Source organism: Rhipicephalus sanguineus, chromosome 1 (assembly GCF_013339695.2).
Source record: "Rhipicephalus sanguineus isolate Rsan-2018 chromosome 1, BIME_Rsan_1.4, whole genome shotgun sequence".
Lineage (NCBI taxonomy): Eukaryota > Metazoa > Arthropoda > Arachnida > Ixodida > Ixodidae > Rhipicephalus > Rhipicephalus sanguineus.
Genome location: NC_051176.1, coordinates 281,561,428 through 281,580,126, shown reverse-complemented (window position 1 = coordinate 281,580,126; position 18,699 = coordinate 281,561,428).

Here is an 18,699-nt window from a genome sequence, read left to right as displayed (position 1 = left end):
ATTTCTGGTGACACTACGAGATTTGTACCACCGAGGTTTTACTGCATTAATAAATACAACCGCATGCAGCAATGCGCAAGGTAGGTTGAAAGACGAAGGAGAAAAGGATATGAACAATGTTGAAACAGGAATGATTGTGAGCGGTGAAAAATCACCAAGTTCGAGAACAATAAGGATTAAAAAGACTTTGTATCCTGTGGACGGTTTAGTGTTGGTAGAGGCAGGCAGGTGCATAAGAAGGTCTATGCTATCTTACGCGGAATCCGAAAATTAAGACCACTAAGCAGTTCATGGCAGGTTATGACATCGTGAACAAGCTTGAAAAGAAATAGCAGATCAGCGCGATTTCGTCGGCAGTGAAGTGATAGCAATGACAATAATCCAACAGGGCCAGAATCTGATCCAAGGTCATTTCTAGCGAAGCGATGGATATATGCCTGGGAGTTTTTGCTGGACTTGTTCGATGGTGTTGCTGCTGGATTTAGACACGCCATTCCAGACCATAGACGAATATTCAAGCTGGGGAGGACATATTTCGGTGTACTATTTGCTAAGTGTATAAGAGAATTGAATTAGCTATAGATATTCTGCAAACACAGCTGAAAGAACGAAGAACCTGCATAGCAACGCGCTTTGTGTGAGCAGAAGAGTGTAACGTGCTATCAAAGAGAACGCCGAGATTATTGATCGCACAGACCTTACATAACGATAAAGAATTAACGGCGTATAAAAAACACTTTAGGAGCTTTGCGGTTGAAACACTTGGCTTTGGTCTTAGCAGTATTCAAAGAGAGGCTATTGCTCTTGCGCAATTCAGAAGAAAAAAAATCTGACTGCAGCGTGCGACAGTCGTTAACAAAATGGATTTCCTTAAATATCTTGACGGAATCGACTTATCGAAGGAAAGAAGAATTCCGAATGACGAAAGATACATCATTAACAAAATTGAAAAGAGGAGTGGGCATGATACTGACCCAGTGGCGTAGCCAGGGGGTGGCACACTGGGCCTGTGCCCCCTCCGCCTTTCCCTGAAGTTTTCTTTTGCCATGGCATACAGAGCACAAAATGACACTCGACCACATCTTGGACGATCACATCAGGCGACACTGTCACTTTCGCAAGATTTCACGAAATAGGCGCCAGGAGCGTCGACGTCTACGAGCGATTATGTGATCAATTAATAATGGAGTATATTCGTCCCGGAATGCAATGGGGCCCCTAGAATGGCGTTCTTTCGTATTATAATATATATATATAAGTAAGTAAAAGCATTTTTCCTTTTCAATGTGTGATACTTGCCAGTACATTCAATATCGAAAATACCCGGACCTGTCGTACCTTCACATATATATATATATATATATATATATATATATATATATATATATATATATATATATATATATATATATATATATATATATATATATATATATATATATATATATATATATATATATCCATGTTACGTAAATTCAAATATGGGGTGCATTACAAAACAGAGACAAAAGAAGAGTGCCGATTGCATTCTTTTTTTTTTTTTTTGAAGGTGCATCTGTATGCATACTAAACGAATGATCACATTCTGTGCAGCTCTGCCTCAGGAACACGCGCGTGATTTTTATGCTAAGATTTATTGCACACAGTAGTCTATGTCTAGAAAGAACTCTCCAACGGAATTTCTGATGCGCTGATATGGCCTCTTTACGCGTTTGAAACAAAAAGGAAAAGCCAAGAAGCTTGAGCGCACGCTTTTGCGAAATTCAAGAATGTTTTGTCATCATTTGGTGGACGGACGACATCATAAAACGAACAGAAACGATTTTTGCTTTGCTGAGGGCCGTGCGTACAATAATCAATGCAAGGATTTTCAAAGGCTCATCAAAGTAGACTAATCGAGTTCGTAATGATAAACAATGCAATCGCCATTTGTGCATTTATGTGATGAAACTAAAATACTGCACCCGCTCTGTCACGCGGCTTCTTCACAGGCTCGCGGGCCGCAGACAGGATTCTCGGAGAGCACCCGTGACTGCAGAAGACGCAATCGCGATTACTGTTTTAAATATTGCGCGGTATGCGCAGTACCACAACAGTTTTTCAGATCAGCCGGTGTTCCAGTGTGCTCTTTCTTGAAAGTATACTGAATGGGCGCGACGATGTGTGAGAAGTTGACTATATAAGCTTTAACGCTGTATACATAAGGGCCACTCGATGTGCCGTATGACAATGATCAAAAAAAGACACGCATAATAAATTACGATTTGAATTTGCGTACAGCTTGGCGCTTGTTTTGCCTATAAATTTCGCTTGCATATACAGTTCCACAGGCTTATTTCAGTGACTATCATATTCTCAAAGCTGCTGTGGGACTACGCAACATAAGAATGGTGTGTACTAGCTGACTTGTAGAATGACGCGGCTTTCACCGGCAGCACGCGTTCCGCGGAAAACGCGCGCGCGTCGACGCGCAGTCGATTTCACGGGTGGATGACCTTCGACGTTTTAAAGAGACACTAAAGTGAAACAGTGAATCGGTTTAAATTGATAAATTGTACTCTGAGATCTCTAATGCCGTTAATTTTACCACCATAGGTTTCTTAATGGCGAAGAAAATCAAGGTCAAAGTTTAATTTTGAAATTTCGCGCCGGAATCGCCTCACGTGACGTCACGAATTGCAAAGCGTAGTTCTCGTATTTTGGCGACATTGGCTCAAAGAAATTTCCTGAAACTTGGTGTGTTAAGTCTATGGCCCCCTCAGGGGACAATGTACTTCATTTTTACCGATTAAGAACTACGTAGGACCTAGTAGGGGTCGTATACGTAGTTCTAGATCTATGACGTCACGACGTTTGGTGCGGGAATTTCAAGGGCCACCCGCATTTTCTTTGTGCGTGTTCTCTCGCTTACCAAGCGTCTTCTCCTGGCGAGCGTGGTGATTTCGGAATTGTGAAAGAGTAATTTACTGATATGAGAAAAATCGTTTTTCTCGTTAGTGTTCCTTTAATGAAGCCACCAGGGTAGCATCCGGCGCTGGCGTCGCGCGCGAACTTTAGGTTTTCAACTCATCGCATGCCTACGCAGCCTACTCGTGCCGTATCTAACAAAACAGTTCCATGCGCGCATTTCCTTCAAGGTATGCGCATTCTTTGTTGAGGCGAAAGCCTTAGATGCCTCATCAAACGCGAAAGCTGGCGCTCGGTATCGGTGGCGTCAGCGTCCCGCGGCGTCGGAGTCAACACGAGTGATGCAAAAAATCATCACGTGATGAAGTGAATATGTGACCTCATCATGACCATAATTACAGCAAAAATTTGTGACGTCATTATGACGTCATCATTAAGTCACTATGACTTGCATTGCGTGAAGTCACATGACGACGTTATCACATGACATCGTCACTTGGTCCAAGATGAGCCGATCACGGAGGCAGTGCAAAACCAGGTGATGTGCGGAAAGCTTGCAACGCCTCCAATCCTTGAGGCAGTGCGAAACCACGTTAGGTGCAGAAAGCTTTCGGAGGGTGGCGCGGGAGTTCAGTACATCTAGAGTTACTGTATATATGCTCCCGTAGGGAGCATATATAGATCATAAAGATAGCCTATACAGTAACTCTTAAGTACAGCACTCACGGATTCAAACAGGACAATTTAAAGCTAAGTAACCCCCATACTTTCGTTTTCAACGTCTTCAGTTCGGGTCATATCGGTGTGATTTCGACGCGAACGCGTAGATCGGAGCCAACATTATCTTTAGAGACCGTCGCGACATGGCGTGGTTATCTCGAGATATTGCGCATACCAGTGGTTACACTAAAAATTTTGATGTCACGTTTGAATCCGTGAGTACTGTACATCGACTGAGAAGAAAAAGATGACATTCGCCTTTGAATCGTCTTAGTTGAATGCATTAGGGACAGAGCAAGAAGACTCACAGGTCTGTGAGTCTTCTTGCGTCTCGTGGTGTTTACACTTTAGGTGAGGGCGCGCGTACAGAGGCAATCAGACCGGGAAATTTTTGAGGCATTTTACATAAGAAAAGCGGGTGATGGGTTGATGGGCGTGTAAGCGATCCGTAGCTGGCTAACACAAATAAAGAATGCGCATATTTTGAAAGAAATCTGCGCATGCAGCAGTTTGGTTAGATGCAGCACGAGTAGGTTGCGTAGTTGAAAAGATTAGTGGTGATTATAGGAGGCGTTTTTAAAGTGATTTTTTTCTCGTGTTACGCAGCTTCCTGCGTATCTTGTGAATTATGTTTTTTCTGCAAGTAAATACTCAGTTGAAGTTTAGCGCTACATCCCGTATGGTGTTCTTCACCTTGTCCGTTGTCCTTTTTTAAGCTAATTAGCTATTTCGGAATCCTGTAATTCATGTTTGTCATACACTCATGTCATTGCATACCAATTTCAGTACGCATAAAGTTAATGAAATACCCGTAAGAGAACGAAGGCCGTGTCATGTGTGTCATAACGTACACGGCATGCATAATATAGTGTTCATATCATGACCTGTGATTCGTGTTCGCCATCAACTGTTGTCGTACCATGCTAATTTTGGCATATATCAAGCTAACGAAACGGCTCAGGGAGCACCAAGACCGTGTATGTCATGACGTACATGACATGCTACACATGATATTATTTTCATGACCTGTCATTTATGTTTGTGATACACTTATGTGATACCATGACAATTTTGTCGTATATCAAGTATGAAACGACAGCGAGAGAACCAAGACCGTGTCATGCTTGTCATTACGTATATGACGTGAACGCTGTCTCTAAAGATGAACCAACTCGCCCAAATCAATGCGTATGACATGCATGCCATGACCTATATTTTGTGTTCGTCATCCACTCATCTCATTCCATGCCAATTTCAGTACATATCCAGTTAATGAAACCACCCGGATGGCCCCAGTACCGTGTCATGATTGCCATGACGTGCGTGACATGCATTACATAATATCGATGTCATGACCTGAACGAAAGAAGGGGGATTTTTTCGAGGGGCTCGTTTCTTTGTTAGACTCAATCAAACGAATGCAACAGAGAATTAGGCCAGAGAAAGCATAGGGGACATAAATTGTTGTTTTTAACTGCAGTGTAGTAATTATGACGTGAATTGAAATGAATTAAAATGGACGAAAAATCACCCTTTCTGTCGGTGGGATCCGAACCCCCAACCTTTGAATTACGCTTCCGATGCTCTGTCAATTGAGCTACAACGGAAGGCGATTCCCCGTCCACTTTGTTGGGTTTTTCTATGTGTCTAATCCCTGAGAGGTTTAGCCAGCGCCGCTCGAAATCAAAGCCGGAGAGTGTATAGAACAGTCTGTTTGCCAGAGGGCATCACGTGGACTCTTCCCCACGTTTCGCGATTGTAACTCATAACGTTGGTGTTAGCAGTATTCAGGGAGAGGTTATTGCTCTTGCACCATACAGAAAAACAAAATAAATCTGACAGCAGCACGCGACAGTCGTTAACAGAATGACTTTCCTTAAGTATCTTGATGTAACGTGCGTATGGACGGAAACAAGAATTCGGAACAGCGAAAGAAACGTCATTAGCAAAAGTTGAAAAGAGGAGTGGGCCTATTAGTGACCCCTGAGGGGCCCCACTAGTTGTCTTGTGCAAAGCAGGCACTTGGCCATTTGCGCTAACATAACATGATATATCAAAAAGATAGCTAGCTATGCAGGAGATTCGCAACTGAATGTCCAACATCAAAGAGTTTGAGTTTTTCATGAAGCATCAAGTCGCTGACTACATCGGAAGCCTATCTAAGGTCACAGTAAATGGTGTCAACCTGCCCTCTCTGAAGTACGGACGGGGAGATCTGCCTCATGAAATTAGCAAGAATTGTGATAGTTGAGAGACAAGCGAGAGATGCGTGTTGATTCGGAATCAACGAGTTTTTCCACACCAAAAGACAATATGTTGTAAAGAGCCAGCTCAAAGATCTTTCGTGTGGCACTGAGAAGAGGAATCGGGCGATAATTCGAGGCAGCAGTTATACAGCCAGGCTTAAACACAGGAAAAACACGAGTAGTTTTCCACATGCTAGGGAATGTGGAAGTATTCAGACACTTATTAAATATCGTAGTCAGTACTGAAACAAACATACTGCCGTAAGCTTTCAGAATTGCTGAGGGGATGCTATCTGGGCCGCAGAACGGCTTCAAGTGCTTGATTAACGCAATCGCAGATGAGCTATTCATCTAGCGACAAAGCACTAGAGGTAACGGACTTACCCTGTTGGCCGATATAAGTGCTGGAGTCTGAAGCTTTATAAACGGATGAGAAATTCGTTGCAATACAGCCAGTGACTGCTTGGACTTCTATTCCACTTTATTCTAGTAGTCTAAAGGACTCTTGCCTATTGCTAGACCGTTTGCGCATGTATATTTCTACCACTCAACCGGCCGATCAGAGGCTCTAAATTTGTTCTAAGAATGAAATATATGAGCTGTGATCCCGCTTAATAATGCGTTTACAGAGAGTTCGATGATGATGATGATGATAACAATAATAATATAGTTTAATTTAATTAGCACCCGCCAATAACCCTGAGGCTCAACAGTGCTGGCGCACTTAAGTAATGCAGGGATCTCAAGCTCGCCTCAGATAGCGGGCCACAGTCACGAAATTTGGTCCCGCAAGGGCCAATACAGTAAAGAAGGTTGGAGCGGGGGGGGGGGGGGGGGGTGAAGTATAGGGAGCATAGGAAAGCATAGAAAGCATTATTATTATCAGCTAAGGATGCCATTTGAAAGAAAGCCTGGGCTATATCATATATATGGGCCATTTCTGCAGACGATTTGGCGTCAGAATCGCAAACTTTGTTATATATTATTATAGCGGTTATTTTGTGCCTGGGAGGCACAAGATAACTGCCATTTCAAACATTCAAACACACTGGCGTGATGCCTGTCAACGCTTAGCTGCGACGAGAGGAGAAACGCCCGCATTAACTTCTTGCGCAGAGACGATCCTCATAGTCGATCGCATGTATTCTTTAGTAGAATCATCACTCATCCTCGGCCGGAGAGCTGACTTTTTCATTAAGGAAATAAGTATAGGACGAAGACAGTCATATGCGGGTCGGGCCGCGTGTTTGAGACCCCTGAAGTAATGTATTAATAATAACAAACAATAATATGAGGGCAGTCCGCAGGATAAAATGCGAGCAAAAAAGAGGAAAAGATTAAAAAAGAAAAAAAAAATTGAGGATGGCACGGCGTAATAAATTACCACAACGCAAGTTATTGCATTGCATGCGTGCCTCACACCTTGTTCAATGCGAACCTTAATTAGTGGTTGGCATGCGTATTGTGCAGGTAGAACTCAAGCACTCTAATATATTAAAGAACTCGGCGTCTCAGAAAACACACTGACTGAGACGAAGAACACGTCACGTGCAACTGTGGGTCGTTTATTGGCGACTAACGGAAGGTTAAACAAAAACCATGGTAGTTAGATATGCACGGAAACAGACGCAAACATTTCTGGCCAACATGCGAATGGTGGAATGCGAATGATAATTTAGTGAGTGGATGAGTGTGCGCATGTAGGCGGTAAACAAGGCGTGAGAGTTCCCAACCACGTTAGATATGACGTCGTTGATGAAAACGCTAAAGACCGTCAAACGCTATGGCCAGACTAACTAAAAAATAAAAATAATAGAATTAGCGGTTGATGCTAGTAGTTCTCGCATTCGCAGTGACGTTGTCGTAATCGACGAGAGTTGACCTCCTAAAGATAAACATGTTTAACTTCATCTCTTTCAGATCTCTTGTCGTTTGGCACATCCTGCAGTTTAATTAATGTTAGCCGTAAGAGACGCTTTCCACAAGTTCTTTCTTGCGTCCGAACCGTAGCGGTGCTTTCGACTGTGACATTCTTTATCTTTTCACCTGGGGGTCAGGCTCGCGGTCTAATGCTTTCCACTTTATTTTGTTCCAGTTGTGTCAATGCATCATTTCACGTCGTTGGCCGATCCCCCTCGACAGCGTACGTGTGTCATGCCTACTACCACAAGAGCTGTCTAAACTATGTCTACACCTTCTGTTCTCTATCTCTTCCTGACCGCTTTCAGGCGTCAGCCGTTTATGCTAGAAAGTTGCAGGGCGATAAACAGTAAAATTCCATTTTCCTTGCCTCCTCTTTGTACATACGTTTTCCGAAGTAAACACACACTTGCTGCTAGCTTATGACGTGTTATGAGAGCGCATCCGAAATCATGTCGGCGCTCGCTCTCGGCAACCGGGACGGTGGCGCCCACAAGCGTCACTTCCCGGAATCGCTGAGAAACGCGCCCGCTATTCTCGCGACCGTGATGACCGTGCCAGTGGTGGCCGGTGGGGGTGCACTGCATGGGCTTTCACACTTCTTTCTAAGCATATCATCAGTGGCCCAGTTCGGTTTCATAACCTACTCTTGTGCGACGATCTAACAGTAATAATGTTAATGACAAGCAAAAAAAAAAAAAAAACAAAAAAAAAACACACAAAAAAAACACGGAACACTGGGCAATCTTTTTCTTGGTTAGTATTAAAGGTGCATTAAAGAGAAAAATGATTTCTAACGTATTCGTAAATTACCCCTTCACAATGCCGAAACCATCACTGTTGCGGCGAGAAGACGTAAAAAAAGCAAATGCAACTGGCGGGACCACCTTGAAGTTACCGCACATATTGCTGTGATGCCGTAGATCTTGACAGCGTTCGCTGCGGCTTACGTAGTTCTTAATCAGTAGAAATTAAGTACGTTATCTTCTAAGGGGGCCAGAGACCTAGCGTGCCAAGTTTCAGAAAATATTGTTGAGCCAACGTGGCCAACATACGACGAAGAAAAGAAACACTTTCAAGTTCGGGACGTTGCGGATGTGCGGAGATTCTGACACGAAATTTAAAAATAAAACATTGACATTCATTTTATCTTTTAATAACAAACCTATGATGGTGAAATTAATGACCGCGGAGTTTTCAAAAAGTAATTTATCAGTCTAACTTGATTAATTGTTTCACTTGTGTCCCTTTAAACACAGAGGAAATATATCTTGATTTAATTATGAGATTCCAGAAATTGCAAGTTATTATTAATTATTTTCGTAAGTATTGGTTTAATAAATAGCCTTTATATAGGTTGGTACGTAAGTTTTTGTGCTCGCAAAACATACACACACAAAGAAAAAAGGTGGAGGGGAGGGGGTAGTTTAAGCAGAAGGGCGAAACATTGGAAGCAATGCAAGGTTTAGCGTTGCACGCTAGCCGGTCAGGCAGTGTTGGAAGAATATATGGGGGCAACATGTAGAAATGAATATATATAATGCAGAACCTCTTTATTTGCATCCCGTCCACACATGTAGCCCAGTCGGGCATCCTTTGCAAAAAAAGAAAAAGAAAAAAAAAGGCACAAGTTGATTCCCTACATAAGTTTAGGCATGGGCGAATGTTTGTTTGAGTGATTCGAATATTAGAGCCAATATTGCGGTATTCGAGTTCGCTTCGACACGAATTTAAAATTTCCGTAATATTGAAGTATTCGAAACAAACGAATAAACATACCTGTGCGCATGTAATCTCCTGAAAAGGTGGTTTCACTGTAGTATGAAGCGCTATGCCGTGAAACCACATTTTCAAGAGAACTTCGCATTGCCGCGAAGCCACACTTAAAGGTTAAGTGTTAGCGTTACCTACAGCCCGATTACATTTTGTTTTTAAATGCGAAGCATTTCTTAGCGAACCTTTGGCACTTTAAGCGTTTCTATCTATCTAGCCGCCTACGTCTGGGTGCTCTCATGCTCACCTCCTTAACTTGGCGTAGGTCAAAATTGGCATGGGAGGTAAGAGGATTCGACGAATATGACTGTCGGGTCATGACATGAATAACGTGAAAATCCTGTCGCGTCCGTCATCAAACCCATTCCTCCAGACACGTGGGGCACATACCCGTTTACCACGAGCCGCGTTGTGCGGGTATGCGCCACAGGCGATTAACAGTTTATATCTACCCAGGAACGCCGAGAACAGACATTCGTAACTTAAATGCGAGAGCGTTAAGAAAAACCAACATCAGCAGCCTTAACCCGTCGAATGGAAAGAATAAAAATTAGAATCCCAACAGGAATCGAACCCAAGCGTTCTGCGTGGCAGTCAGGTATTCTACCACAAAGCCACGCCAGGTCTATAAACTGGTTTGGAAAAACAGCCCATGCAGGCGTAATGCCGGTGCAACGTCAATTGGGGTTGTGGTGCTGGTTATCTCATTTTACAAGAAAGCAATGAACACTACATACGTACTCCTACTACGATACAGGCGTCACTACTACGATACAGGCGATACTACTACTACGATACTACTACGATATTCTACGATACTACTATGTACTATATATACGATACAGGCGTCATATCAGATTAACGTCTGTGGTTCCAGTGTTGGCTGCGCTTTTACAGCAGTCTAATGAGCATTACATTTGTATTACTATGATTCCGCAAGCTATATTGAAGCATTGCTCGACCCCGGAGGAATTTATTATCGAATGTTACGTATGATATTCACATGATTGCACCATAAAGTGCACTTCGTTTTGATAATACTGACGTATGTGTTCTAACGTGAGTGCTGACGTTACGTCGCACCATAAGTTACCCTTTAAACGCCGGTGTTGTCGTCGTCGACGTACCTGGTAAGCCCATGAGGTGCACAGAGCTACTATACACTTACAAAAACACGTCGATCCACCTCGTAACGCCTTGCTCAAAGCCATAAAATACAGCATAGAAGTACTCGCTGACTGCTTCGCATGAAACGGATTTCCACAAGGCGTGGGATCTGCCGAATTTTGTTTTTCAAACGATGCTTGTTATGGCTCGCAGATTTCGGTGGCGGTGTCGTCCGCGAAAAACCCGGTGCCGGCGAGCGTACAGAAATGCGGCCCTCGAACGTGTATACCGGTCACGTGCGTGTTTTTATGCGCCGTTTTTCAATGCTCTCTCGATTGCGGGCTCGTCGGCGACCAGCCGTTTCTGATGTGGCCATCTGATATTTTATCGAGGTCACCCGTCATTTTACGTTGCCACATTTCATTGTTGCCTGGATATGAATGCATTATCGTCGTTGTTGCCTGTAGCAAATGAAGTTTTGCGCTGCTAAGCACGTGGATGAAGGTCCAATTCCCGGCAGGGAGGGAGGGAAAAGTTAGAAGGGAGCATTGCGCAATGCGAAAGAAAGAAAGAAAGAAAGAAAGGAAGGAACAAAGGAAAGGAAGGAAGAAAGAAAGAAAGAAAGAAAGAAGGAAAGAAAGAAAGAAAGAAAGAAAGAAAGGAAAGGAAGAAAGAAAGAAAGAAAGAAAGAAGGAAAGAAGGAAAGAAAGAAAGAAAGAAAGAAAGAAAGGAAGGAACAAAGGAAAGGAAGGAAGGAAGAAAGAAAGAAAGAAAGAAAAAAAGAAAGAAAGAAAGAAGGAAAGAAAGAAAGAAAGAAAGAAAGAAAGGAAGGAACAAAGGAAGAAAGAAAGAAAGAAAGAAAGAAAGAAGGAAAGAAAGAAAGAAAGAAAGAAAGAAAGAAAGGAAGGAAGGAACAAAGGAAAGGAAGGAAGAAAGAAAGAAAGAAAGAAAGAAAGAAAGAAAGAAAGAAAGAAAGAAAGAAAGAAAGAAAGAAAGAAAGAAAGAAAGAAAGAAAGAAAGAAAGAAAGAAAGAAAGAAAGAAAAGTAGTACGTCAGGCGCACACGCCGAACTTCGCTCGCCCCAATTTTCACAATAGGGCAAGGGCTCCTGAGTTTTTCATTTTTGTTTTTATTTAAGTTTAAAAGCGCGTATAGCAAATTTTAAAACGTAATGCATTTTACCGCTTATAACTCGCACCCTACTACTATTCAAATCCTGCGACTATTCTACTATTATTCCACTTAGCTTGTAGCCAAAAAGTGACATTCGTACAAGTCAAGTTGTAATTCGCAAAAATACTGCTCATTTGACAGCGGAGCTGTTAAGCTTTTCGTTATGCCGTCAGTCGCCGACAGAAAACTATCATCATCATCACGAACCGGCACGCGCCCTCTTCGTCCTCTTCTTCGTGCTCGTCGTCTTCTTCAGCTTCGCTCACTGAACACATGCGCCGATTTGTCGGGCGTGAGATTCAGTAAACGTGATGGGCGAGAGAACGAGTTCAGAGAGAGAGAGAGAAACAGATAGAAAGAAAGAGAGAAAGAGAGAAAGGCGGGATTCGAACCCGCGATCCGAAGGCGAGCGTCGTAACCACTCGGCTATCGAAACGCGCTAGCAGATAATAGCATATATGTCTTGTGTATATGGGTGAAATGGATATGGGCCGGCCACGTAGCACGTCGGCAGGATAACCGGTGGTCATTAAGGGTAACTGACTGGATTCCAAGAGAGGGCAAACGCGTGAGGGGAAGACAGAAAATTAGGTGGGTAGATGAGATTAAGAAGTTTGCAGGTATAACGTGGCAACAGAAAGCACAGGACCGGGTTGATTGGCGGAACATGGGAGAGGCCTTTGCCCTGCAGTGGGCGTAGACAGGCTGATGATGATGATGATGATGATGTCTTGTGTAGTATAGACCAGATTTTTCTTAGCCTCGTAGCGCGAGTGTCAGCCGCGCCGCTACTCTCGACACCAGGTGCCGCCTGGTGGTGCAGACGACGGCGGGGGCTGCTGATGGCGGGAGGTAATAGCCGCGCTTGCGTCGCGTGTTCGCTTGTGTCAGTGCTTTCAGAGCTGTTAGAAAGTTGCGGTCTCAGTTGCTTGCTTGCTGCACACTCGGAACGGCAGTGCAATGTATAAAAATTCGTCCGGGTGCATAGGTCGGCAAAAAATGTGGAGCTCACTCAGACTCACTCACGAAACATATCTTACCCTTAGAGCTCACTCGGACTCAGACTCACCAAACTTTTCCTCATCCGGACTCACTCGGACTCAGACTCACTATAATTTTTCTCAACCGGACTCACTCGGACTCAGACTCACCAAAATATAATTCACTCGAACTCACTCAGACTCAGACTCACGGCTCGATCTGAGTCTGAGTGAGTCTGAGTGAGTCGACTCATGAGTCCGCTAGCCTATAATTAGCCTTTTTCTACCATAATGTCAATGCTCTTTAACACCAATATCTCGCATAATCGGTGCGCTACTTAGCACCTTTTGATCTCGTACCTTCAAATACGAGTTATCTGACTTTGTAGTTCAATAAGGACCGTTTTATTGAAAGAGATGACTCACACGAAATATTTTTATCAGTAACTTCCCATGAAGAAGTTTGCGGGGGGAGGCCAAGGCACCTCATCCCCCTCTCCCTCCTCATCTCACGCCTCTGATCAATAAATAATGAGCTGACGTATGAACGGTAGCGCGTTGACAAATGCGGGACTACACGTGAGTATAAATGTGAGCCGACATAAGGCTAATAGTAATGCTGAAGTTGAGTAGACAGGACCATAGGTCGGCAAGAAATGTGGAGCTCACTCAGGCTCACTCATGCAATATATTTCGCCCTTAGGGCTCACTCGGACTCAGACTCACCAAAATTTTCCTCAACCGGACTCACTCGGACTCAGACTCACCAAAATTTTTCCCAACCGAGCTCAATCGGACTCACACTCACAAAAACTTTACTCACCCGGACTCACTCAGATTCAGACTCACGTCTCGATATGAGTCTGAGTGAGTCTGAGTGAGTCGACTCATGAGTGAGGTTGCCGACCTATGTCCGGGTGGCACTGCGCCGTCGTTGGGTGCCCGAACACCGAGATAAAAAGGAAGCGGCTGATGCAACAGACCTGCGACGTTCACGGGAACACGAGCGGCTTATGTTTGTGCAGCGTGTATTCCAGACGTTTTCAAGGCCCTTGATTTCGATAAGTAATATGTGAGCTGGTGCTTTTGCTCAGGAGGCCATATTTTCTACCTATTCAAAGGGCTGCACTGCAAGTGTATGGGTTAAAACAGGACCACCTGCTGGATGAAAAAAAAAAATAATAATAAACTGAATTACTAGAACGACAATATTTTCTCAAACTGCGAAGCCAATTAACAAAGGTTTCTTAATTTTGCCTGAGGACTTACACGCGCCACCGCAGCTGCCGAGTGGAAAAAAGCTTCAGATATTAACATGCACAGAAATTTGAACACGCGGTTGTTTAATCGTGCTTCTGAAATCCAAAATGCGACCACCTTGTTGATAATTTGTTCAAAAAGGCGCAGGTAAACCTCGATGTAACGAACTGTTTCACTTTTTACAACTTCATGTCTACAGAAGATATGTATTTTGAACCTCACAGCCGCGAGGCATGTCGACCTGTGGTTTCATAACAAAGAAGTTTTACTGTGACAGCAAAGGAAGGTCGAGGCGATAAATCCTGATCCGGCTCAATTGTGATCGAAAGTGCCCATGTGACAGGGATCTTGTCATTGCAGGGGCGATCCTTCAATTGCAGTTAAGTATATCCTGAACCTCCTTGGTCGCGACAGAAAGTGCACGCGTGTGCGCTGCTTGGTCAGGATTGAACTCAATCACTATCGGATTCAAACGTAATCTCCGCTACAGCGTTCTGCGTTCAAAACTGAAATAGTCGCCTAATTAAATTCATCCCGTTGCATTTTGCGAGAGAGCACAAAACAGCCATCGTGCAGCACAAAGTCGGACGGTAGCGCGGCACGAAAATATCTGTCGCTGCTGTCTTTCAGAAAAAAAAAAAGAAGATACAGCTTACTAGGCTTTATCTGGCCGTTATCATACGCAAATCCGTAAGTTTAAAGCGTTTCTTGATATGATACAGTTCTAAAAAAAAGAGAGTGGACAACTGCACGGCGTTGCAACTATTCAAACTTTCGTGACGATGTTGCTGAACGTTCTCGCGATGTTTGGCAAGCTCCCTGGCACAATTCCACTGTTCGAAAATGTAGTCGTATGAAAGAACATGCACGTTCCGACATTCAGAGAAGACTGAGCGGCTGCAGCGCTCGCGAATCTGCCATCGCCCGCTACTGAGAGCCACAAACGTGGTGCACCGCGCTGTACGCTAGCGCGTTTCAGCAGCCCCCAAAGGGTAAGGTAAGTGAGGGTGAGGAGAAGAGATGTGAGGTTGAGGAGGAGGAGGAAAAGGAGGAGGGGAGAGAATAAAGCATAGCACGGAAGGAAAGAAATAGAGAGAAAGAAGGGGAAGAAAGGGAGGCAGAAAGAGAGAACGAAATAAAGAGAGAAAGAAAGAGGAAGCGGTGAAATAGAGAGAGATGGAAAGAAAGCGAGAAACAGAGAGAGGGAGATAAATAAATGCAAGAAAGAGAAAGAAGGATAGAAAGAGCGAGAACGAGAAAGAAATGCATTAAGAGAGAAAGAAAGAAATAGAAATAAACAGCGAAAGAAAAGGCAGAAAAAACAGAGATGAGACAAAAAGAAAGAATGGGAGGGAGAAAGAGAAAAATAAAGATAAACAAAGTAGGCCGCCCAGCTCCGCACTTCCTTCAGGCTTGACGCACTAGTGCGAAACTGCCTTAATTGTTTATTTACATTATGTGATATATATTATTCCAACTGTTCAATTCGAAATTATTTGACCAAATCACTATTCGCTTCAAGTTCGCTTCGACACTCAAATTTGGACATATGCTTTGGGCATATATGCTTGTATGGGTAAGCTGAAGGGGGGTAAGGGTGTTCTTGAATATTTGCAGGAAGAAAATGACCCCCAATATCGAATATTTTAAAAGTGTGTCCGTTTGTTAGTATAAAGTGAATCTGTTAAAAATATAACTGTTTTGCGGATTAATTCAGCGTATATATTGCAATGCACGAACTTAAGCCAGGGATTTCACTAGGCACATCCAGTTGGAACAAATTCAGCACAAGTTGAGATAATTTTGCCTAATTAGTGCACCGTTATTCCGCTTTATTAACGAGGTGTCTTTCCGTGCATTGAGGCTCAGAAGTTACTGCAACACCAGCGAATTTGATGGCAAATTTTGGGAGCGCATATCTCGAAGGTGCTGTCTTTAGAATTTGCTCTTAGTGGGTATGAGTTGTGGTGCCAGGAGCTTCAATTCGTAAATTGCGAACTGTAACGCGAAATAGGAAGCTAGAAAATTAGTTATAAGGACTTTATAATTACTCAAATGTCTGCCTTGATTTCTCGTGCGAACAGTAGTGGTCATGAGCTCCTCATGAGCGTGGCACATAAGTAATGACGCACATGACATGCAAGTCATTATTTTTCTTATTCTCACCTGTCATAAATATTCGTCATGTAGTTACGTCACACAACACCAATTTTGTGTATCAAGCGAGAAAAACGACCGCGAGCTCACCATGAGCGTGGCACCTAAGTCATGGCGCACATGACATGTATGTCATTATTTTCATGTTACCACCTGTCATTTATGTTCGTGATACAGCCACGGCACGGAATACCACTTTTGTTGCATATCCATTAAGTTAAACGGCCGCGAGCGTCCCGAGACCATGATATTATAAATCATGCCTTACATGACATGCCTGTCATGATTTGCACCTTAAGACTTGTCAGTTATGTTTAACATACATTGTTGTCATGGCATACAAATTTTGGTTTATATCAAATTAACGAAACAGCTGCAAGAGCGCCAATACCATGTCAAATAAATCATCCCGCTTATGACATGCATGCCATGAGTATCATGATATAGGCTGTCATTTATGTTTGTCATACAGTCATGTTATGCCACGCCAGTTTTGGTATACATCCCATGATGCAAACGGCCATGAGAGCACAAAGTCGTAGGCGGTTAGATAGATAGATAGATAGATAGATAGATAGATAGATAGATAGATAGATAGATAGATAGATAGATAGATAGATAGATAGATAGATAGATAGATAGATAGATAGATAGATAGATAGATAGATAGATAGATAGATAGATAGATAGATAGATAGATAGATAGATAGATACGCTCAAGGCCGCCGAGGTTCGCTAAGAATTGTTTTGCGTTAAAAAGCTATATTGCCATCTCGGATACTTTTCGTTCGACACCACTGAACACTATGTTGCGTACAATCGAATAATGATAATTAACCTGCATTGCTAATTAATCATAACAATAAACAGTACAAGTCTATTATATGAAATTATGATCTATCATTTATCGTAACACTACAAATTGAAATACCATCTATACACTACACGTGCTTCCACACTGACATCTGGCCCCATAAGTTTAACACAAATTGTTCGATTCGCTATTATTAATTATTACTATTACTTATTTCCTGTACGTCAGAGTGACAATTTGCATCACATCTGGTCACTTTTCCTGAGTTTTAACGCGACCAACACGTACTTTTCCGTCATTTTAGCGACAGGCAATCTTATCCCTGTAGGGCGGCTTTCCCGCAGTCTAGAATGAGAAAAACTCTTCGGGAAAAAAATCCACCCGGCGTAATCACACCAAATTGCAAACACTTAGAAAGGTTGTCCTAGTGTATCTGCCACTAGAGTGCAAATTGCAAATAGTTGATCGTTGCGCTACAAGTTACTTTTAAAAAATCACCCCATGCATTTTCAATGGAGGCACAAAACTGTCTCGGGAAAAATATCCTGCCGGCGGATTAAAATTAATCGCGATGTACAGCATAAGAACGCTGTCGGCGTTAAGTACCTTGAGTGCCAATTCTGAAAAGTGAGGCATTGCTTAGTAATCATTTTTTAAAGATCGCTCTCCATAGAGTTACGCCGAGCGCATCCCCTTGGGGTCGACTTTGCCGCAGTAGTCGATGTCCCAGAAAGCTGGACATGATTCATGTCATGACCCGAACGAAAGAAAGTGAATTTTTTCGAGGGACTCGTTTTTTTTTTTTGTTAGACACAACAAAATGAATCCAACTGACAATTAGGCCAGGGAAAGCATAGTGGTTTAAACTGCAGTGTATCACTTATGACATGAGTTGAAGAGAATAAGAGTCGACGAGAAATCACCCTTTCCCTCGGTGGGATCCAAACCCACAACCTTTGAATTACGCGTCCGATGCTCTACCAATTGAGCTCCAGTACGAACGACATCTGTTACAATTTAGCCTTGACAGTGAAAAAAACCTAGGGACTTTAGCCGTGACAAATGGCATTCCGTTCCTTTGTAGCAAAATCGATATTTGGTAAATGGCCACGGCCGCAGAAGACGCGCGCGCTTCCACATTATCTTGAATGAATCCAGTAATGCTCGAAGAAGTGGTGTTATAACCAAGCCGGGGGCGTAACCGGTTGGTGACACCGTGACCGGGCACGTGCCCCCACCTGCTCACCCTTCTAAATTTTTCTCCACCCTAAGTTGCCTATATTTAAGCGAAGCAAGACAACATCCGCCTGCCCATCGAGATCGTGCACTCTTTCCCCTCCAACCCCCCCCCCCCCTCGCTAAAAAGGAAAGAAAGAAAAAAAATGTGTGGCTACGGTACGGTGAAGCAACTACCAAGTGGAACCTTTGCGCGAAGGCAGAGTTGAAATCTGCCAACGGTTTAGTTTGCGATTTCGCATCCTTCCATGGCGGTCTTGCTTTCACAGCGTCTCTTGATATTTACTTCCGTTCTAATTTTTTTCTGCTTCTTTTCCATCACTTCATTTTCTGCATAATGTCATTTTGGCAAAAATCAACTTTTCAGTTTCAAAACATGTCGCACGGTAGAGTACGAACTCGCCCT